The sequence below is a fragment of the Triticum aestivum genome, chromosome 6B (assembly GCF_018294505.1).
Source record: "Triticum aestivum cultivar Chinese Spring chromosome 6B, IWGSC CS RefSeq v2.1, whole genome shotgun sequence".
Lineage (NCBI taxonomy): Eukaryota > Viridiplantae > Streptophyta > Magnoliopsida > Poales > Poaceae > Triticum > Triticum aestivum.
Genome location: NC_057810.1, coordinates 414565506 through 414578884, shown reverse-complemented (window position 1 = coordinate 414578884; position 13379 = coordinate 414565506).

The window sequence follows — 13379 nt, the reverse complement described above, 5'->3', positions numbered from 1 at the left end:
ACTATTCACCAAAGACATGATTCAGAGCAGATGCATATAAGGCCAAACTCGTGATGCTGAAGTGTTCTATAAAGCTGTTCGGACTTGTCGGCAACTCATATGTTGCCATATCGAGCCCCTTGCAATATATGCCAAGGTGCATGCCTGAAATAACCACAGAAGCAAAATTCAGTTCTTTGAGAAAAGTGAATAATCAATACGGGTTATGTTGACTAGCATCTGAATGATACGTCAAGCGCGATCTTTACAGATTATAACGCTACTACCAAGGATATTTGACATGTCGAGGGTAAAAAGCTGAGAAAAAGGGCACTTTATAGGTTTGAAATAAAGAGTGCAATCTATAAAAAACATTTGGACCTCCTGTCGCACGTTTCCGCTGCCTTGCCTTGGTTAAAGGACTTCTCGGCAAATATAGTCACCTATGGTAAAAGATAAAAAATGGTTAGAAAAAGAAAATACTATGAGAGTGCGGATAGTGTTATAGGTCTGTCCGCATTGTGCCTCCGCTGGTGACCAGGGTATTTTAAGTGTATAATGATGTGCGCGGGGCAGACTTTGTGGCTATATGGGGCGGACCGCGGAGGCCGAACTGCTAATCCAGCTCTGAGATTGATTGGTCATGTCTAATGGAAACCGGCAGCTTGATGGCCGACGAAATGTGCGGCTTGATAAGGCCGCTTTATACTTCGGCCGCAGTAGCCATAGTATGCTCCTCTATACGGAGGGAGCATTTCGTATTTCCGTGTGTCGTGATGGTGCCGTGTGGACCAGGCATCTTAAGTTGGAGATAGCTGTGATGTGGGACCGCATTAAAGCGAGCAAAAGCGGTACGCCCGAGTAGTGCATGGCAGCTACTGCGGAGCGGGACAATATCAAAGGTCAAGCCTTCACTTCGAAAGTTGTTCGGCGAGCCGAAAATGACTTCCAATGTAATCGAGCCTGCGCAGTGAGCTTCTATGCCGGATATTGTTCCTTGAAGGTAGTTGTGTTGAGCCTGATTCTTGAAGGATCAATGCCCATTTTGCGAAAGTGTCTTGGTAGAGTAGGTTAAGGCCACTGCCGTTGTCCATAAGGACTTTCGTAAGATGGAACCCATTGATAATTGGATCGAGGATGAGAGCTGCCAGACCTTCATGAAGGATACTGGCTGGGTGGTCCATGTGATCAAAAGTGATCGGGCGGACCACCCATTGGCTTAATTTTGGGGCGGCTGGCTCTATGGCACCGGCGTCCCTGTCGGCGTTCTCGGAAGAGGGGTCCCCAGACTTGCCTTCATGCGGCCTGCAACGTGGCTCAGCCAGTGGCTCAGTACGGCCCGTCTTCATCAACAAACACTCAAGACCCTCGCGAGGGGCCAAGCCTCGTGGGGAGGATGACGCAAGGCCTCTTCAGGGGCGGACTCACCAGGCAGGCTCGCGAGGAGGCAGAGAGATCAAGGCAAGGGGTACCTCGCGAGGTGCTCATGACGCAAGCCAGGACGATCAAGACCAGGCGGGCGCCGGCCCGTGCAGTGTCCTCGTTTCCTCTTTGGTGCAAAGGGGCAAGCATAGGCGCCGAGTATCGAGGCATCAGGCAAAGATTTCCATATCGCTGCAATGAGACCAAGACCAGCAGAGCGGCAGGACGGAGGTCACCGTGGAGCCCAAGACAGCGTCATCACCAGTGCCTTTGGCAGTCGAAGACCACCTTTAGTCAGGATAGCTTGTACTAGCTGTCCCCTTTCAAAATGGCCGTTGTTGGCTCCCTTCCCGCTCAATATTTGGGAAGAGGACCAGGGCCTCTATAAATAGGGCTAGCCACCACAGTAGAAGGCATCGGATCCTAACCTAGCTCATCTACACACCACCACAAGAACACCTCTCCTCGCGAGGCTGTTCATCCTCTGTACTGTGCATCATCAGCCCAAGAGGGAATCCACCCCACCACACACTGGATTAGGGTAGTACACCACAACAGCGGCCCGAACCAGTATAAACCTCGTGTCTCTTGTGTTGTTCATCGTGCAAGGTTGTGGGCGTGTTTCGATAGGGAGAAGATCTTCATGTGCACCCCAGAGTTCGAACCTTAAGGGTTTTGCCGGAACCCGACATCCGACATTTGGTGCGCCAGGTAGGGGTGCGCCAAAATCTTTTCTCAGCTGATCTGCGTCCCATCGCTTCGTCACATCCATGGCAGACTCTCGCCGAGCTCGCGCCGAGCGCTGGGCTGCTCTCACCGCCCGTGTCGCCCAGACGGTCCCCATCGATGAGCCTCCTCCTCGTTCTCCGTCGCCTTCCGCCAACGCTGCCACCGGCCCGGCGGGGAACGAGCAGCAAGCATCTTCGATGCACCCCTCGGTGTAGCGGGAAGGCCGCACCGCCACTCCGTCGCTGACCCCAGCTGGTTCATCATCTCATGCTCGTCGCGCCCCCATGGACACGCAGGACGTGTTGCTCTTGGCACGTGAGCTCCTGCACTATCGCCCCGTCGACGACCTCTACAAAGAATGGCTCGCTCGCATCACCGAGCTCTTCAGCGCCGCAGGGGGCTCTCCCCCACCATCCCTCTCGTTGCCTCGCCCTCCTTCATTCATGGGCGATGCGGCTCGGGGAGTGCCTCCGCCGCCTTCTCCCCAAGAAGGCACCCTGCCTCCAAGGCGCGCGGCCCCTAGACGTGACCCACCGTGTCTGGTACCCGCGCGGCAATAAATAAGCTGCCAAGAAATCCCTCGGCCTCAAGAAGGTGCTCCCGTGCTCCCTGCACCAGCACGACAAGACTGCTTCCCTGCACCTGCATGCAAAGACCCCGTGCTGCCCCTGGCGGCGGCACGCGGGAACCATCAAGAGCAAGCCCTGCGTCTGCAAAGGGCTCTGGTGGCCACCGTAGGCTACCATGCCTTCACCACCGAGCTGCATAGTGTCGCCTGGCCGGGCAAGTTCAAGCGGGATCTGCCTCCTCGCTACAACGGTACTGCCGACCCCACGGAGTTCCTGCAGCTCTACGAGCTGGAAATTGAGGCGGCCAACAGAGGCGAAAAGGTCATGGCGAACTGGTTTCCCATGGTGCTCAAGGATGGCGCCCGCACCTGGCTCCTGAACCTTCCTCCCGGCTCGACCTCCTCTTGGGACGAGATGCGCAGCTGCTTCATTGCCAACTTCCAAGGCACTCGCGACCGCCCCCTGTCCACGGGTGACCTGCACCGCATCAAGCAGCAGCCTGGAGAGACCCTGCAGAAGTACATCTAGTGTTTCAACAGTGCTCGCCTCAAGATCCCCAAGGTGACGGACGAGGCCATCATCTTAGCGTTCTCTGATGGCGTCTGCGATGTCAAGATGAAGGAGGAGGTCGCTATCCACGAGGATCTGTGCACATCCCTAGAGCTGTTCAACCTGGCGACCAAGTGCGCAAGAGCTGAGGTGGGGCGCCTCTCCCTTCTCGAGCTTCCAGTTGCTGGCCTAGAAGAGAAGAAAGCCAAGGCCAAGGACGTGAAGCACAAAGGAGATGCCGTACTCGCAGCAGAGCCAGACACGAAGCACGGTAGGGACCAGCCGGAGTCGTCCAAGGGTAGCCGATTCTGTGCCTACCACAACCTCTACACCCACAACACCAACGAACGCCGGGAGCTCAGGGCCGTTCGAGAAGGAAGCTTCGGTCGACGCCCCGAGCGCAACGACCGAGGCTACGACCTACGAGGAGGACGAGGCGGAGGACGATGGGACGACCGAGGCCCTCGCCAGGAGTGGCGTGACCGACCTCGCGAGGATCGCTAGCAGGACCAGCCTCGCGAGGGGGGCTGGGGGGATCAGCCTCGTGAGGACCACCCGCAGGGCAACGCAGGCCTTCCTCCTCTGCCGCCACCACCAAGAAGGAATGACGACCACCACCAGAACGAGGGGGCTGGGGGATTCCAGGAGCCACGTGCTATCGCTTGCATCTTGAGCGGTGCCCAGGCCCCAGCTTCTTAGCACATCTTCAAGCAGTTCGCTCGCGAGGTGAATGCAGTCCTCCCCAAGCTCGAGGCCACACGCCCTCTCAGGTGGTCGAAGTGCGCCATCACTTTTAGCTCAGCAGATCAACTCAAGTGTGCGGCTACCGCTGGTGTCCTCCCAATGCTTTGTTCCCCAGTCATCAGTAACGTGCAAGTTACCAAGACCCTCATCGATGGCGGCGCAGGGCTCAATGTTCTGTTTGTCGAGATGTTCAACAACCTTCAAGTGCCATATGATCAACTTCAGCCTACCAAGCCTTTCTCAGGAGTTACTGACGGGTCCACGACCCCAATAGGGCAGGTCCGCCTCCCTGTCACCTTCGGAAAGCGCAACAACAACCACACCGAGCTCATCGACTTCGACGTCGCCCACATCCACCTGCCATAGAATGTCATCCTCTGGTATCCGGCCCTGGTCAAGTTCATGGCGGTGACCCACCATGGTTACAATGTCCTCAAGATGCCAGGAAGGAGCGGAATCATCATAGTCCCCTGCGAGGAGAAAGATGCGGTGTGCTCCCTTGAGTGCGCCTTCCAAGCTGCATCAATCGAGGACCCGGACAGCAAGGGCGAGAACCCTCCTAAGGCTGTCCCCAAGAAGAAGAAGAAGACGTCGCCTAGCTCAAGGCCTCAGGAGGTTGGCATTTCAGGAGGTGCCGCATCAGGATCCGCGCCCGTGCAAGGGGCGCCTCCTTCCATCGCATAGGAAGGTGTGGCCGGCTCCCTCCTCAGGCAGGGCTCGGGGGATCTCTTCTGGAGGGCCTCAGACTTTGCCAAAATCACGAGGGAGGCGCTCGGGCACCACATGGAGGCGTGCTTCGCGGCATATTTTCCTCAGGAAGTCTCAGGGCGTGGAAAGCCCAACCCTCAGGAGTTCATCACCAAGACCTCACAGGAGCTTCAGGAAGCAAGAGCCATGCGCGGCGATTGTCGTTTGCCTAGCGTACCTCCACATCCAGGCGAGGATGGCGGGCTGCACGTCTGCATCGATTTCCCACGACTCAACCGAGCCGCGTCTCAGGAGCGCCTCCGGCCTTCGCACGTGGGACTTTGCGAGGGTCCACCACACAGCTACGTTCGCATGCCTTTCGGCCTGCCGAACGCGGCTGCTACCCACCAGTGGCACCTCCGGAGAATTCTGGCGGCTCAGGAGGCCAGGCATCACGCGGTCATGGCGGAGATGGAGATGGTCCTCGAGGAACCGCCTGGGCCCCCAGAGCCTCCCAAGGCTCAGGGCTCCGGTGGCTCGTGAGGGTCGGCCTCTTCACCGCACATCTTCAGCTACTCCAACACTTCGTCTACAATGGTACCAGGTGACATCTTTCGAGTTCATTTCAGCTGGGAGCGCCATCAGGGCTGCATCATTCCCAGGCCGCATGGGTCTGTCCCTGCGGCATGTATCCCTTTTGCTTATGCCTTCAGTCTACCTTGCTGGGGGTGCCCCTCGGGCTGCATCATCCCCAAGCCGCTCGGGCCTGACCCATTGGCATGTATCCCTCCTGCATTTATCTAAGTTGATTTTCCCTTCATGCTTAACCTGCCTGTGAATCGCCTGCTCGATTGACACCTACCTCTGGAGCTGCTTACTCTGGCACGACGCTTGCGCATGGGTCCGTCCCTATAACGTCAACAATTCTGAGTAGTCGAGCTTTGGCCCGCGGCAGCCCCGCAAGCGTCACTGATACGTCCATTTTGCATCATGCTTTTATATCAAAATTTATTGCATCATGGGTTGTTATTACATATTATATCTCAATACTTATGGCTATTCTCTCTTATTTTACAAGGTTTACCATGAAGAGGGAAAATGCCGGCAGCTGGAATTCTGGCTGGAAAAGGAGCAAACATTGGAAACCTATTCTGCACTGCTCCAAAAATCCTGAAACTCCACGAAACATGTTTTTGGAATTTATAAGAATTATTGGGCGAAAGAAATACACCAGGGGGCCCACACCCTGTCCAGGAGGGTGGGGGGCGCGCCCCCCTACTGGGCGCGCCCCCTGTCTCCTGGGCCCCATGGTGGGCCCCTAGTGTCCATCTTCTGCTATATGAGAGCTTTTACCCCAGAAAAAATCATGGGCAAGCTTACGGGACGAAACTCCGCCGCCACGAGGCGGAACCAATCTAGGGCTCTGGCGGAGCTGTTCTGCCGGGGACACTTCCCTCCGGGAGGGGGAAATCATCACCAACGTCATCACCAATGATCCTCTCATCGGGAGGGGTCAATCTCCATCAGCATCTTCACCAGCATCATCTCCTCTCAAAACCCTAGTTCATCTCTTGTATCCAATCTTGTATCAAAACCACAAATTGGTACCTGTGGGTTGCTTGTAGTGTTGATTACTCCTTGTAGTTGATGCTAATTGGTTTACTTGGTGGAAGATCATATGTTCAGATCCTTTATGCATATTATTACTCCTCTAATTATGAACATGAATATGCTTTGTGAGTAGTTACGTTTGTTCCTGAGGACATGGGTGAAGTCTTGCTATTAGTGGTCATGTGAATTTGGTATTCGTTCGATATTTTGATGAGATGTATGTTGTCTTTTCCTCTAGTGGTGTTATGCGAATGTCGACTACATGACACTTCACCATTATTTGGGCCTAGAGGAAGGCATTGGGAAGTAATAAGTAGATGATGGGTTGCTAGAGTGACAGAAGCTTAAACCCTAGTTTATGCGTTGCTTCGTTAGTGGCTGATTTGGATCCGTATGTTTAATGTTGTGGTTAGGTTTACCCTAATACTTCTTTTGTAGTTGCGGACGCTTGCAATAGGGGTTAATCATAAGTGGGATGCTTGTCCAAGTAAGGGCAGTACCCAAGCACCGGTCCACCCACATATCAAATTCTCAAAGTACCGAACGTGAATCATATGAACTTGATGAAAACTAGCTTGACGATAATTCCCATGTGTCCTCAGGAGCTCCTTTCTCATTATTAGAAATTGTACAGGCTTATCCTTTACTACATAAAGGATTGGGCCACCTTGCTGCACTTTATTTACTTTATTTACTTGTTACTCATTACTATTTATCTTATCACAAAACTATCTATTACCTACAATTTCAGTGCTTGCAGAGAAAACCTTACTGAAAATTGCTTGTCATTTCCTTCTGCTCCTCGTTGGGTTTGACACTCTTACTTATCGATAGGACTATGATAGATCCCCTACACTTGTGGGACATCAAGACTCTTTTCTGGCGCCATTGCCGGGGAGTGTAGCACTTTGGGTGAGTGGAACTTGGTATGGAAACATTTATATAGTGTGCTGAAATTGTCACTATGGAAACTAATCCTTTGAGGGGCTTGTTCGTGGTATCTTCACCCCGACCAGAAGAGCAAAGGGTTACTTCTCAACCTACTCAACTTTATTAAAATATTTACTTTGAGATTCCTTCGGGTATGATAGAGAAACTGCTAGCTAATCCATTTGCAGGAGATGGAACATTGCATCCTGATTTACACCTTATCTTTGTGGATGAAGTTTGTGGATTATTTAAGCTTGCAGGTGTTCCCGATGATGTTGTCAAAAGGAAGGTCTTCCCTTTATCTTTGAAGGGGGATGCATTGACATGGTATAGGCTATGTGATGATACGAGATCTTGGAATTATACGCGATTGAAGTTGGAATTTCACCAGAAGTTCTATCCTATGCACCTTGTTCATCGTGATCGTAATTACATATATAAATTTCTGGCCTCGCGAAGGAGAAAGCATCGCTCAAGACTGGGGGAGGCTTAAGTCAATGTTATATTCATGCCCCAATCATGAGCTCTCTCAGGAAATGATTATTCAAAACTTTTATGCTCGGCTTTCTCTTAATAATCGCAACCTGCTCGATACTTCCTGTGCTGGTTCTTATATGCTGAAGACTATTGATTTCAAATGGGACATATTGGAAAGAATTAAACGCAACTCTGAAGATTGGGGTTCCGACGATGGTAAGCAGTCAGGTATGACACCTAAGTTCGATTGTGTTAAATCTTTTATGGATACCGATGCTTTTCGTGGATTTAGCACTAAGTATGGACTTGACTCTGAGATAGTAGCTTCTTTCTGTGAATCTTTTGCTACTCACGTTGATCTCCCTAAAGAGAAGTGGTTTAAATATAATCCTATTGTTGAAGTGAAAGTAGTTGCACCAATTACAGTTGAAGAAAAGACTATCACCTATAGTGATCCTATTGTTCCTACTACTTATGTTGAGAAACCTCCTTTTCCTGTTAGGATAAAGGATCATGCTAAAGCTTCGACTGTTTTTTGTAAGAGTAATACTAGGACTTATACACCTCCTGAGCAAAGCAATGTTGAACCTAGTATTGCTATGGTTAAAGATCTCTTGGATGATGATTTAGATGGGCATGTTATTTATTTCTGTGATGAATCTGCTAATATTGCTAGACCAGATACTCAGAACATAGACCTGTCGTAGGCATGCCTGTTATTTCTGTTAAAATAGGAGATCATTGTTATCATGGCCTATGTGATATGGGTGCTAGTGCTAGTGCAATACCTTATAACTTATATCAAGAAATTATGCATGACATTGCACCCATTGAATTAGAAGACATTGATGTTACTATTAAGCTTGCTAATAGGGATACCACTAAACCAGTTGGGATTATTAGAGATGTTGAAGTTTTGTGTGGGAAGGTTAAATACCCTGCTGATTTTCTTGTTCTTGATTCCCCACAAGATGATTTTTGTCCCATTATTTTTGGTAGACCCTTCTTGAATACAGCTAGTGCTAAGATTGATTGTGAAAAAGATACTGTCACCGTTGGCATAGATGGTATGTCTCATGAGTTTAATTTGCTAAGTTTCATAGACAACCTCGTGATAGGGAACCACCTAGTAAAGATGAGATTATTGGTCTTGGTTCCATTGTTGTGCCTCCTACTGATCCGTTAGAACAATATTTGCTAGACCATGAAAACGATATGTTTATGAAGGAAAGGAGGGAAATAGATGAAGTGTTCCTTAAACAGGAACATATGCTCAAACATAACCTTCCTGTTGAAATTCTTGGGGATCCCCCTCCACCCAAGGGTGATCCCGTGTTTGAACTCAAACCATTACCTGATAATCTTAAGTATGCTTATCTTGATGAAAAGAAAATATATCTTGTTATTATTAGTGCTAACCTTTCAGAGCAAGAAGAAGAAAGATTATTGAAAACTCTGAAGAAGCACCGAGCAGCTATTGGATATACTCTGGATGATCTTAAGGCCATTAGTCCCACATTATGCCAACACAAAATTGCAGTGGAGAAAGATGCCAAACCAGTTAGAGATCCTTAACGACGACTAAATCCTAAGATGAAGGAAGTGGTAAGAAAGGAGACACTAAAGCTCCTTGAGGCAGGTATAATTTATCCCGTTGCTGATAGTGAATGGGTAAGCCCTGTCCATTGTGTTCCTAAAAAGGGAGGTATTACCGTTGTTCCTAATGATAAAGATGAATTGATCCCGAAAAGAATTAATACAGGTTATAGGATGGTAATTAATTTCCGTAAGTTAAATAAAGCTACTAAGAAAGATCATTACCCTTTACCTTTTATTGATCAAATGCTAGAAAGACTATCCAAACACACTCATTTCTGCTTCCTAGATGGTTTTTGTGGTTTCTCTCAGATACCTGTGTCAGCGAAGGATCAATTTAAAACTACTTTTACTTGCCCTTTTGGTACTTTTGCTTATAGACATATGCCTTTTGGTTTATGTAATGCACCTTCTACCTTTCAAAGATGCATGATGGATATATTCTCTGATTTTTGTGAAAAGATTTGTGAGGTATTCATCGATGATTTCTCCGTTTATGGATCCTCTTTTGATGATTGTTTGAGCAACCTTGATCGAGTTTTGCAGAGATGCGAAGACACTAGTCTCGTCATGAATCGAGAGAAGTGTCACTTTATGGTTAATGAAGGCATTGTCTTGGGACATAAGATTTCCGAGAGAGGCTTTTAAGTTGATAAAGCCAAAGTTGATGCTATTGAAAAGATGCCGTGTCCCAAGGACATAAAAGTTATAAGAAGTTTCCTTGGTCATGCTGGTTTTTATAGGAGGTTCATTAAGGACTTTTCTAAAATCTCTAGGCCTCTGAATAATTTATTGCAAAAAGATATTCCTTTTGACTTTGATGATGATTGTGTAGAAGCATTTGAAATACTTAAGAAAGCTTTGATCACTGCACCTATTGTTCAGCCACTAATTGGAATTTACCTTTTGAAATTATGTGCGATGCTAGTGATTATGCTGTAGGTGCTGTTCTAGGGCAAAGAGTCGATAAGAAATTGAATGTTATCCAGTATGCTAGTAAGACTCTTGATACTGCCCAGAGAAATTATGCTACTACTGAAAAAGAATTCTAAGCAGTTGTGTTTGCATGTGATAAGTTTAGACATTATATTGTTGATTCCAAAGTTACTATTCACACTGATCATGATGCTATTAAATATCTTATGGAAAAGAAAGATGCTAAGCCTAGACTCGTTAGATGGGTTCTCTTGCTCCAAGAATTTGACTTGCATATTATTGATAGAAAGGGAGCTGGGAACCCCGTAGCAGACAACTTGTCTAGGTTAGAGAATGTTCTTGATGACCCACTGCCTATTGATGATAGCTTTCCTGATGAACAATTAGCAGTCATGAATGCTTCTTGTACTGCTCCTTGGTATGCTGATTATGCTAAGTACATTGTTGCTAAATTTATACCCCCTAGTTTCACATACCAACAAAAGAAAAAGTTCTTTTATGATTTAAGACATTACTTTTGGGATGACCCACACCTTTATAAAGAAGGAGTAGATGGTGTTATTAGACGTTGTGTGCCTAAGCATGAACAGGAACAGATCCTACGCAAGTGTCACTTTGAATCTTATGGCGGACACCACGCTGGAGATAGAACTGCACACGAGGTACTACAATCTGGTTTTTATTGGCCTACTCTCTTCAAAGATGCTCGTTAATTTGTCTTATCTTGTGATGAATTTCAAAGAATAGGTAACATTAGTAGACGTCAAGAAATGCCTATGAATTATTCTCTAGTTATTGAACCATTTGATGTTTGGGGATTTGATTATATGGGACCTTTTCCTACCTCTAATGGTTATAAACATATTTTAGTTTATGTTGATTACATTACTAAGTGGGTAGAAGCTATTCCAACTAGTAGTGTTGATCATAACACATCTATTAAAATGCTTAAAGAAGTTATTTTTCCGAGGTTTGGAGTCCCTGGATATCTTATGACTGATGGTGGTTCACATTTTATTCATGGTGCTTTCCGTAAGATGCTTGCTAAGTATGATGTTAATCATATAATCGGATCTCCTTATCATCCGCAGTATAGTGGTCAAGTAGAGTTGAGCAATAGAGGGCTCAAATTACTTCTGCAAAAGACTGTGAATAGATCTAGAAAGAATTGGTCCAAAAAACTTGATGACGTAGAACACAAAGGAGAGTGTGGGGAAGAGAGGGGAAGCTCGCGAGGGCCTAACCCAGCTACATCCCAGCTGCCGATGTACAAGTCCGGCACGACGCGAGGAAACGACTCCATGTTTTCGAGATAAGTTTCGCACCTGGGATAGCTAATTGATGCGGCACAGAATCTCCACCTAACGCAGCTCTGTGATGGCAACGTTGCCTTCCTTTCTCATCTTTCGGCGGCCGCTTGTGCGCTAAAGGGGATCTCCTGAGCATCGCGCCTCAGGGGCTCTTACTGGACCTCGGGCAGCTCACCTCCTCGCCTTGACCACAGCATCGCGACCTGGCATACCCACGACGGCTGAAGTCTGCCTGGGGACCAGGACCTGTCAGCATAGAGCACCCAGTCGTCGCGAGGTTAGAAAGGGGGAACCAAGCCGGGACAAGTCAAGCATTCGCATCGCTTCATAATAAGGATACTATCAACAAAATACGTCGCGGACCCTTTACATGCCCCCACGGGGTGTTTTCTCGATTCCTCGCAGCGAACAAAAGACGTGAATCCTAAGGAGCCCTAACTACACGCGCCTCCATGGCCGACGCCATCATCAACAGTGGGCCACGGGAGGTCGGCGCCAACCCCATCCAGATCAGCTACGGCGATGGCCTGATGCAGCCGCCTTGCCCCGGGCACGACACGTTCTCGGGGGAACGTAGCTGTCGTCGCTCGCCTCCGGAGTCACGAAGTGCTCGGGAGAGTCGCTGGACTCCCAAGCATCGCCGCTGCTGCCAAAGGAGCCGTTGGGGAAGCGGACGGTGGGCCTAGCCCCTGCCTTGTCGATATCCCGGCTGCCTCCTCTAGGATAGCACTCCAGGCGGCGGCCTTCTGCATCGAAGACCTTGAAGATCATCAAGGAGGTGACATCGTATTCAAAATGAATCACGAGGGAACCCCTTGTCCAGCAGACCCGAGCGACCTCGCCCCAGCCTCGGGTCATGAAGACCTTGCCCGAAGCGACGACTTCAACCTCCGCTCCGGTCGCCGGAGCACCGCAGTCGGTGTGCTGCAGCCAAAGCTCGAGAGGCCCCCTCGGCAGCATCTCGTAGGCGAAGAATGGAGGGAAGCGGATCCAGGTGCTTGGAGGCATAGCGGCGTGAAGCACGAGCTCGCAAGAGGAGTCCGTGGCATGGACTCCAGGAGCGACAGCGCGCGCCGCCATGGCTCGTCGACCTCGCCTGCGGGGCGGGCGGCATTGCTCGTCGTCTCCTTCTCCAGGGCCCTCGACTCGAGCATACAGGGGTAGCGGGAACCAGGAGGTGGCCGCTCGCACCAAGGCCTCGTCATCCCCGGCCTCGCAACCTCGTCGCGGCGGCATGGGACCGGCCGTTTCTTCAATGGAAGCGGATCAGGCCCCTCCCGGGGGGCTTTCCTTTCTCTTCGGCTGAGAACCTGCGGATCGATGCCATTGGCGTCGAGAATGGAGGTGGAGAAGGGGGGAAGAAGCAGGCAGAGCAAGAAGAGATGGACAACGGGGGCTCCCGCCCCTCTGTATTTATAGCCCAAGGGAGGCCAACCGCCAACTTCCATGATCACAGGTAATGATGACTCTTTTTGCATGCATCAGGGACTCGTCAAATCGGGCAGTTGCCGAGGCAGCATGGGGAAGCGGAGACGCCCACGTCCAATCAATCGCCACGCGGCGACCAAGGCCTCAGGCTGTTGGGGCCCGAAGCGCTCCGTACTTGCCCTTTGGCTTCGCTGCTAAGCCAAGTCCGAGCACACCTTGGGCCCGGGGGCTACTGTCGACGTTCTGGGAACGGGGGTCCCCAGACTTACCTGCCTGCGGCCTGAAGCGTAGCTCCGCCAGTGGCCCAGTACGGCCCGTCTTCGTCAACAAACACTCAAGACCTTCGCGAGGGGCCAAGCCTCGCGGGGCGGATGATGCAAGGCCTCCTCTGGGGCGTCCTCACCAGGTAGGC